This window comes from Amblyomma americanum, chromosome 1 (assembly GCF_052857255.1).
Source record: "Amblyomma americanum isolate KBUSLIRL-KWMA chromosome 1, ASM5285725v1, whole genome shotgun sequence".
Taxonomy (NCBI): Eukaryota; Metazoa; Arthropoda; class Arachnida; order Ixodida; family Ixodidae; genus Amblyomma; species Amblyomma americanum.
In genome coordinates this window covers 350,141,995-350,152,445 of record NC_135497.1, presented here as the reverse complement: position 1 = coordinate 350,152,445, position 10,451 = coordinate 350,141,995, and the positions used below count along the sequence as shown (strand labels likewise).

Here is a 10,451-nt window from a genome sequence, read left to right as displayed (position 1 = left end):
GCAGCTTCAGCAGCACGTCCTCATTCGCCGGGTCAGTCACCAGGCAGCGACACTTTTTCAAGTAGCTCGCCGATGCCTGTAATCCGCTTTACCGCCTCGGCATCCTTTAAAATGATGGCCCAGACGTTACTCATGCGATACGCCCCCAGGGTGTAACATCCGGGAGCATCGAATGTTCCGCCAATGCGTCGCGGAAATCTTCCATACGGTACGATCGGACGCGACATCAGCATGCAAAAAAAAAAACTGTATTTAAAACGAAACGCCCTGTAATCAAGCCTGGTATTCACTTTCCTCTTCCGCAGTCCTGTTACCGCGGCGAGACATGGCCGCCGAAGCCGCTCCTACGGAGCCCGGCATTATACGTCCGTTCACAAGCGTGGCCGGAAGCTGAAGCATCCATTACACCATGAGACCGCACCTTCCGACGCCGGGAATCGAACCCGGACCGCCTAGGTGAAAGCTAGGTATCCTAGCCACTAGACCACGCCGAAACGAGGGGAAGCGGTGCAAGCAGGTGCACAAGAAATGTCGAAGGCAGTATAAGTGAGAAAAATAAAAAAGCGCAGGTCTCATCGACATTTGAACTCAGATCGCTGGATTTAGAGTCCAGAGTGCTAACCATTACACCATGCGACCTCTTTTCCTTTTATTGCCGGGCTTCGACAGAGTATACAAAAAAAAATTTACATGATACATCATTCAGGGGGAATCTGACACTCAACCAGCCGCTGCTGCTGGCTTCGTCATGTTGAAAGTCCCTCAGGAACACCAAGGGCTCTACCCTCGAGAGCCATTCAGGAACTTGATCGGCCGTTTTTTGCATTTCAATAAACGAGTGCACACTCTCACGAAAGTAAATTCGGGCACGCCTCGCATCCGGTTGGCAGTAGTATTGAGCCATTCGCGAGCGCCAAATAGCGTGGAGACCCAAAAGCAGTATTGAGTCATAATTGGTACGCCCTCGTCGTTTTGTACAGGGAGACACCATATTCTATATGTGTCTGCAAGCAAGTCTTTCTTGAGCGTTCTTTGCAAGACATCCCAGTAGTAGACGCCTTCCCAGCAGGGCAATACATGATTGATTGTCTCTGGCTTCTTGCAAATCGAACAGTCTGAGCCCCAAGGCCGAACCATTCTCTTTTTCTCTATAGATGCTTTCACGGCCAGTGTTTTTATGTGTAACTTAAAAAAGAAAGATTCAGAGGCCGGTGGTACCTGTATTTTCTTCACCCTCTTCGACACATTACCGCCCTGGCCTCCACGGTACATGGCCCTGTACAATGGTTCAGGCAGAACAACATCACGTAAATCTCGATAGAGTGTTTTCCTTTTTACAGTAGAGAGGTACTGCAGCGAAAAACGAGCAGCTAAAAATCTAACACTCATTACCACTTCTCTGCTGTATCCATAAATCCGACCTTGAATGTTACCTGTTCCCGCAATCGATTCTGGTAACGCACGGCCCAGCCTTACTTGCCAGATTGTACGCAAGAAGGGATCACTCAAAACACGAAAAAATAAAACCTTCTCATGTCTTGGCGCAAGAAGAGATGGCTCAGGTCTAAGCCTCCATCTTTTACACTTCTAAACAAATTTGTGCCTCTGCATCGTTCCCAGCTCAAGGTCCAGACAAACAATGAAAAAATGGGCTGCAGTTTCTGCACGTTGGCTCGTGAACAGTGCAGTACCTGCATCACGTAGCACAGCTTTCTGATGAAGAATAAGTTGCACACTGTAGCCCTCGCGAAAGTCGATAACTGAGTCCCTCTCCACCTGTCAGCTTTTGCACGTGTGTCTTCAAACTGGCTTTTCCAGTACGGTTATCTGTCTTGATAACACTCCAGTGGGACACCTAACTCTTCATCGAGGTCGTCACCCAGGACACATTCGCAAAGTTAACTGGAGTCGCTGGCCATTCATCATGCCAGATGCAAACACATTTTCCAACATTTACTCGTCTTCCGTTCGATTGGCTAAATTGCCGAACACAATCGATGGCTTTTTTATGCTCTCATCAACCACGAAAACGGCTACGTCGAAGGCATAAGCTAGCAACCTAAATTCTGTCGCTTGTAACCTAATACTATGAATACCGCCAATCTGTATTATGCTCAAACACAGGGCTTCTATGTATACACCAAACAAAAGAGGGCGGAGGGAGCAGCCCTGGCACACCAAACTCTTATTTATTATTAGTCTAGTTGCGCAGTTGCCGTACGCCATGGTCACTCCCTCCCTGATGGCCAATCAAACATTCACCTCATCCAAAATTAAAAACAAAAGTTCATGTGCCACGCAGTCGAATGCCTTTTCCTGGTCTAACTGAAGAATAGCAACACGACTGTCTGTAAAATTAAAACACTCAAGCACACATCTTGCTTGAAGAATATTAGTCATAATAGAACGGCCTTTGATGCCACACGTGTGATGAGCACCTACTATCATATTCATTACCCTTTGTAACCGCCTTACTAATACCTTCATAAATAATTTGTAGTCCACGTTAGTGAATGAAATCGGCCTGCTATGACACCTCCCCATTCAATCTTATCAACCCGGTTGCGCTCAGCCCGGGTTTTTTTCCGTGAGCAAGGCTCGTTTTGTTGGTTCTTCACCGAAAACCTCCTCTTCAGCTTTCGCGCGCATCAGCGCACCGCAATAACGCTCTTTTTCCAAAACTTCTATCTTTTGTTAAATTTTCTTTACGTCATCAATCACACAGAAAAGATCAATTAGTTAATGGGAACAATTGAAAAAAAAAAGAAAAATGATTCAAAGGTGTCAAACTGTTCAGAATGGAAAACCTTACCTACAACTCTATGGCGACATAGCCTTAAGGCGGAGCTTAAGTGTCTTGTCCAATTTTTGTTTTATTACCTTCTTTGAACGTAACAAAACTCCCATACATATGTACTGCGTCTACATCACTTGACAAGTAAAAAGCGCGAGCGCAAATCTGCTTCTCTCACGCCAGACGATCAAAAGAGTTTTAGCGGTACCAGGTCGTCTATTACTGAAAGCCACTATGGTGGCTCATTTTGGTTCTTAAACACGTCACTTATATAGGATACGCTCTCTACAATTTTAGCCAAAGAACGGAACCTGACAACGCAGCTTCTCCTTGAATCATCGTTCATCGAATCGTCAACCGGTACCATAAACCGCACTGCAGGAAACATACCGATAATCTATTACCAGTCATTATGTCACAAAATTTCCGCCTAAAATGCGCCTACTTGCTTTGTCCGCCTCATTGTGAGCAAGCTACCCGTACGGGTTCCGGAACATCTTTCGTCATTGTGTGACTTGGTCAGCGACTGGAAAAAAAATTTACTTGTGTGCCTGACCAGAAAAATTTTCGTCGAATCTAGTGATGAAAACCACTCAGTGATCGAAGACTGGAAGTGAATAGCGCTGTGACAGCCTTAGATATCCGGAAGCACAAAAAAAACATTGCTCTAATTGGGCATTGCTTGTGAGATTGGTCACTGTAGTCAGTGCCTGTATTTTGTCTTGTTTTTGCGCTTTCCAGCTTATAAAAATTGTGTTTTTAGAGAAAGGTTTTACACAGCCGTTAGAAAGTGGTAATCTATCAGCACAAGCCGACTTCAGTTCCTCCTCAGCATCCCCTTAAAAAACATCAGTATAATGTCAAGCATGTGCCTGTAGGGCCTTGGCGTGCACTGCGAAGACTGTGAATGCTGTCCTGTCAGCGCCTGTCTCTTCATTATGTGTTCTTTCTAAGTTGTGCCGTCCTTTTCGCGTTGTTCTTAGAAATTGGATCGGTCCTGTCTTTGACATGACGACCACTCTGCTCAAATGCAGGGAAAAAGCCACAAGCAAAATGAAATAAACGTAAAATTCTGAGTTTTCAAGTAAGTTCGTGAGCGAAAAAGAGCGGCTGTTTTTGTTTTCTGCCGCCTCTGCTGTCTACGTGTAAAACAAGATGGACTGATGGTCATGCCTTAGATTGCGAAGGTATACGTTCACGACAATGTTACCGACATAGATTCGACCAGCCTCGTGCTAGCTGCTGGGTTATTGTCTGCTGACCGAAGAACCTTCCAATTTCTTAGTTTGGCCTGTATTAACAAGGATGTCTACCGAAAGCGCTAAAACAGGCGCGGTGATTAGCACTAGAGCTGTATGCCGTGAATAATTTTCGCGGGGCTTTAGCAGCTGATCTCTCGGGCAGGAGGAGCGCTCATCAAGAGTTCGAAGAAACCAGAGCGAAAAAACACAGCAGAGGAAGAAAGACGTAAAGATACCGCACCGTTCTGAAACTTGAATATTTTTGAGACCAAAGCAAACAAATTCATCCCTCCCAGCCGTCGATCATATCAAGATACTTTTCTCTGAAGGCCTAAGGACCCAAAAATAGAGTGCAAATTTCAGAGTAATCATGAAACCATGAGACCATCACCCAACCCATAAGTAAATAAACTGCGCACCTGATAGCCTAGTTTGCATAGGCGCTGGTATTTCTCTGAAAATTATTTGTTATTTCCTTTTGTAACCCGCGTTTGCTTCTGTTTTGTGTGGTGGTTGCTTCGCGTGAACGCGCCGGGCTGCTCTTATACGGTTTGGCGATGCTATCATAAAACTGATGGAAGTGAAATTATAAATATCTGCGTACTGTGCGATGTCAGTGCATGTTAAATAACACCAGGTAATGGAAATTATCCGGAGCCCTTCACTACGGCGTTCCTCATAGCCTGAGTTGCTTTGGGACGGTAAACCCCATAAACATAAGCATAAATCTCATGTTCGTAGGTTATCTCTTCTGAAAATGGCCCAACAAGCACCCACTCCACCACAGGATGCCAAGCTAGAACAGGTATAATATCTGAATCATCATGCCTCATTTCAATGCTAATAATTGCATTTCTGTTTTCAGATTGGTCACTTGGTCTTTTGGAGCCAGAAGAGGCAGCTTTGCAAGTTTAACAAATGCACAGGAATCTTTGTGAGCTACTGCTGGAAATGTGGTACTTGCCTCTCATCGACAAAGAAGAGCAATTGTTTTCTTTTGAACCGCACGGCGAAATGACGCTTTTGTTGTGTCATATTCAATACTAATTATTTGTATTTCATAATATTCAACAGCGGTGTTCATTTTGAAATATGCTTTGTTTTATTGCATGTTGTTGCAAGTATACCTATTTTGGGTTAATAAAAAGTGAACGAAACCACTGAATCAATTTTCCATGTGCACATCGTGATTCTTTCGGCAGCCTACGTCTCCTGAAATAATTTTATGATGAAACAAAAATTCGTGCAGTAAAGGGTTCCTGCGAAACCTTTATATGGCTCAGTTGCCCGCGAAATGTGTCCACACAATTATGTGTAAAAGTTTAGTGATAACGAGTAATAAATGAATGGTGTTATGTACCATGATGAATAATGATGTCACACCGATAATTAGTAAAAGCGGTTAAGAAATGGATTAGTAAAGTTTCAAAAATTCAATAACGGTAACATCATCACTATTTAATGATGGAAAGCGACGCGGGGCGCAAAACCGCGTTCTTCGAAACGAGAATAGAGCTGCTGAGTATGAACTGAACAACCGATATCGCTTTAGCAGATGAAATCCCCGCTATATCATCACTAGTGGACTGCAATGTGGTGACAGTATTCCCGACTACATGCACCAAAATTCTGATCAACCGTTCGTTTTACAGCCTTCTGGGTGGTGTCATAGCATTTCTCTTTGCACATAGCTTACATGTTTTAGTCAAGTTGGAGGCTAGCTAAAGTCAGGGGTTCGTACCAATGACATACGCACCCCTTCAATTGCATGATTTAAGGCGCGGTAAGGTGTCCAGCGAGATGAGATCTGAGAGCTACTGCGCCCTTTCCTCAAATAATAATAATTGGTTTTGGGGGGGGAAAGGAAATGGCGCAGTATCTGTCTCATGTATCGTTGGACACCTGAACCGCGCCGTAAGGGAAGGGTGAAGGAGGGAGTGAAAGAAGAAAGGAAGAGAGAGGTGCCGTAGTGGAGGGCTCCGGAATAATTTCGACCACCTGGGGATCTTTAACGTGCACTGACATCGCACAGCACACGGGCGCCTTAGCGTTTTTCCTCCATAAAAACGCAGCCGCCGCGGTCGGGTTCGAACCCGGGAACTCCGGATCAGTAGTCGAGCGCCCTAACCACTGAGCCACCGCGGCGGGGTCCTCAAAACACATGCTTTCGCATACAGCTACAAAGTGCATACGTGCCACAAGCAAGTGCGCGTGCAGTTGCTGCGATGACCAGGTGGTTGTCTAGTGCGCCAGTTTTGCACTAAGAAAAAATCTGAGGAAGGAATGCGAAAGCATGTCCTCAAAACACATGCTTTCGCATTCCTTCCTCAGATTTTTTCTTAGTGCAAAACTGGCGCACTAGACAACCGCCTGGCCATCGCAGGAACAGCACGGGCACTTGCTGGTGGCACGTACGCACTTTGTAGCTGTACGCGCGGCTCGTTAGAAAGTAGATTAGCGCACGGATAACGAATGGCGTTGCGCTGGCGGCGTCCTTTGGTTGCCTTAGATACTGGGTGTTTAGCGTCGGCGTTCAAAGTGGAGACTCTTACGCTATTCTGCGGCAGAAACTCAACGTAGCGACGCCACAGTATCATTCCAGAAGACAGTATTTTCGGCTTTCCGGGCCACAAGCCCGTTCGACACTGCTTCCAAGCGTAAAATCTCATTTCAGGCAGAAATTTAGAAGCTTCGAGTGTTCATACCAGGGGTGTGTGTAATCTGTATGACTCAGAATGGTGTCTCCCGATCGAACAAAGGGTGTCATCGCGGCGGTGTAGGTATCGAAGCATTGAAACACCCTGCAGCCTTTGAAGCGCCTCTTGGCAGCGGCCTCTAAAGATGTAAATTTCCAATGCATAATTGCCATGGGAACCATGCCATGGTGTTGGTGATGGTAATATTTGTTATTGTAAAAATAAAAAGAAAGAAGCCGGCTGGGGCAACGTAACTGCCGAGCTCAGGGCTGCCACTTTAATATCGGCCGGCAAGGAGAAGGGATATGAAGGGAATGAAGCGCGAGAAGGAAGAAAGAGAAAGGAAGAGAGAGAGGCGCGCTGGAAAAAAATGGTTTTGAGGAAAGGAAATGGCACAGTAACTGTCTCACACTTCTTGGCGGACACCCGAATCGCGCCGTAAGGAAGGTATAAAAGAGGGACTGAGAGAAGAAAGACGTGCCGTAGTAGAGGGCTCGGAATAATTTCGACCACTTGGGGATCTTCAACGTTCTTTCACATCGCACAGCACTCGGGTGCCGTTTGCGTTTCGCCTCTATGTGGTGGTAGTGGTTTTTTTCATTAAAATAATATTAAAAAGGAAGGAAAAGATTTTTGCTAGCCGCGGCATCTGCCATCGATACTCAAGCACCTGAGCTGGGGCAGCGGAAATAAAGGATAGCAGGCAGAATGGAGAAATTAAATGAAAGAGGTTAGGGGACAGGAAGAGAGGATAGTGGGAGAAGTAATATATACAAACTGTTTATACAATAAGAAATGTGTCCAGGTGTGTTTCGCCTCCATCGAAACGCGGCCGCCGCGGTCGGGTTCGAAAAGGAGTTATTTCTCGGCTATGCGCAGTGTCAGGCATGGAGACACAATCTATGCACGCGGCTGTTCACGGCGTGTTTGCAAGAGGTATTCAGAGGGCTGGATTCGGAAGAGCCGGAAATAAAGTTTTATGAGAACACCTCAGTAATTGATTAGAAGGGAACTTCGCAAACACAGGACTATGAGAGGGAAGCACAACACAGGTGCGCTCTCTTCGTCCTGTGTTTGCGGTGTTCCCTTTTAAGCAATGTTAAACCGACTAGCCCGCAACAACTCCCTCGTAAACCTCATTAATATCCGATTTGCGGATGACATTGTCCTGCTAGGTAACTCAACGGAGCAATTGCGGCGCATAATTCATGGCTTGAACACTCAAAGCGGGACGGTGGGAGAAAGAATTAGTATGAAGAAGACTAAAGTCTTGTTCAAGAATCTGGGAAAGGTCCAGATATTCACGATTCACGATATTCGCCGAGGCATTGGAAGTGGTAAGGGAGTACATCTGCCACAAATTTTGACCGCAGATCCGGACCGTATACGAGCGAAACAATAATCAGGGTTGAAAGAATTTGGCACATAATCACGTTTCACATATAGCAACGTACAAGTATCCAGTACCGCCACCAGTAGTAGTACTCACCGTTGGACAGACACGTGGAGGCTAACGAAAAGGATTCAGATGAAATTATGGGCAGCGCAGCGAGTTATGCGAACGAAAATGGAAGGTGTAACATTAAGGGTCAGAAAGAGGGTGGAATGATCAGGGAATAAAAGCCGGTGAACAATACGTTAGTCGAAATCAAGAAGAAGAAAACGACATGGGCTGGGCATTAGTGCGGGTTGCAAACTACCGATGGTCCCTTGGGGTAGCGAAGGCAAAAGTAGCAGAACGTGGGCTGCAGTGTCAGGTGAATAGATGGAATGGGAAGCTTGCGGGGATAGAGTGGCCGCAGCTGGCACAGAACAGGGTTAATTCTAAATGTATGGAAGAGTCTTTTGCTCTGCAGTGAGCTTAGCTGAGCTGAAGATGATACGATTGTTTCCAGACTGATCGATCATTCTAGTTTCCAGGTCCCAACAGCACACTTTGGCACCCAGCGCGCTATTAGTTGCGAGGGAAAGGAGGTTATGGCGAAACAAAATGCGTGGTGAACGTTGCTATATGCGCTTGTCTGATGATTATTGCTGGCACTCCTTTCTCACTTTTCTTTCTATTTTCCCCACTTCATCCTTTCCTTCCCGGCACGGTTCCAGGGTTCACTGAGAGTGATACATTTACCGTGACTTTTCCTTTCTTTACAACCTATTCCTCCAATATAATAATAATAATTGGTTTTTGGGGAAAAGAAATGCCACAGTATCTCTCTCATATATCGGCGGACACCTGAACCACGCCGTAAGGGAAGGGATAAAGGAGGAAGTGAAAGAAGAAAGGAAGAAAGAGGTGCCGTAGTGGAGGGCTCCGGAATAATTTCGACAACCTGGGGATCTTTACCCGCCGCGGTGGCTCAGTGGTTAGGGCGCTCGACTACTGATCCGGAGTTCCCGGGTTCGAAAACGACCGCGGCGGCTGCGTTTTTATGGAGGAAAAACGCTAAGGCGCACGTGTGCTGTGCGATGTCAGTGCACGTTAAAGATCCCAGGTGGTCGAAATTATTCCGGAGCCTTCCACTACGGCACCTCTTCTTCCTTTCTTCTTTCACTCCCTCCTTTATCCTTTCCCTTACGGCGCGGTTCAGGTGTCCAACGATATATGAGACATATACTGCGCCATTTCCTTTCCCAAAAAACCAATTATTATTATTATTATTATTATTATTATTATTATTATTATTATTATTATTATTATTATTATTATTATTATTATTATTATTATTATTATTATTATTATTATTATTAATATTATTATCTTTAACGTGCACTGACATCGCACAGCACACGGGCGCCTTTGCGTTTTTCCTCTATAAAAACGCAGCCGCCGCAGTAGGGTTCGAACCCGGGAACTGCGGATCAGTAGCCGAGCGCCCTAACCACTGAGCCACCGCGGCGGGTAAATTCCCCAAATGGAAGATGGGGTTCTGTATGGTGACCTGTTAAATTTATCGGCTGTTTCAGGCAGCGTTGTGCGGGGGTGTCTCTACATATAAAAGCCAGCCCGGCGGAGCTAGTTGTATGTGGAGCGATGCGTTCGAAGCCCCGTGGGATGTTTTGGTTTATAGAATATCTGATACGGGTCCCATTTGAACCCAACATATTTTTGGAAATGTGGCGGCGTGCTTGAAGGTTGCTTCACTTCCGCCACCGATTGGCCCGGTATTGCACTGCCTCAGGGATCGGCCTTGTACATTATAGCGCGCGTCTTTTCTATCCTATTTTCCTATACTATCTTTAAACTCTCCTACTTTCTGCACGTGGTAGCGATTGTGGCTCAGCTTGAGCCAGTGGGCAGGCCTGTCCACTTTCCTTTTCCTTTTTTCTGGCAACAACAGAAGAAGAAGCTAGTTGTATGTAGTCTCCCTAAGTGACTGGTTCGACGCCGGAGCATGGAAGCGCTCGACTGATCGGCTACGGCTGCAGAATGCGGCCGCACGCGAAGGCAGAGGAAAGCTTTCTATCAGTACCGATAACGAAAGCGCAGCTCAACAAATCAGGCGCATCACGCAACTGAAGTTTGGAGAGCATAGCTACGGAATCAACGCACACGTGGCGGCGCCGGAGGGAACGCTGCGCAGGGTCATCCACGGAGTGGACTCGGGGACCCCGGCCGATGAACTCAAGGCGAATTTACGAACCCGCACACAAGGGGTGAAGATCCTGGCGGCAAGGATGTTAGGCCAATCGAGCACAGCCGTCATCACCTTTGATGGCCCC

At 46.2% G+C, this 10,451-nt stretch overlaps 1 non-coding gene across 1 annotated transcript; it reads right to left on the bottom strand.

Moving 5' to 3' along the window:
* Window positions 1–422: 422 nt before the first annotated feature.
* Window positions 423–494, bottom strand: TRNAE-UUC (transfer RNA glutamic acid (anticodon UUC)). Its single transcript has one exon. It is a non-coding gene; the product is annotated as a tRNA-Glu (tRNA).
* Between the last annotated feature and the right edge of the window lie 9,957 nt (window positions 495–10,451).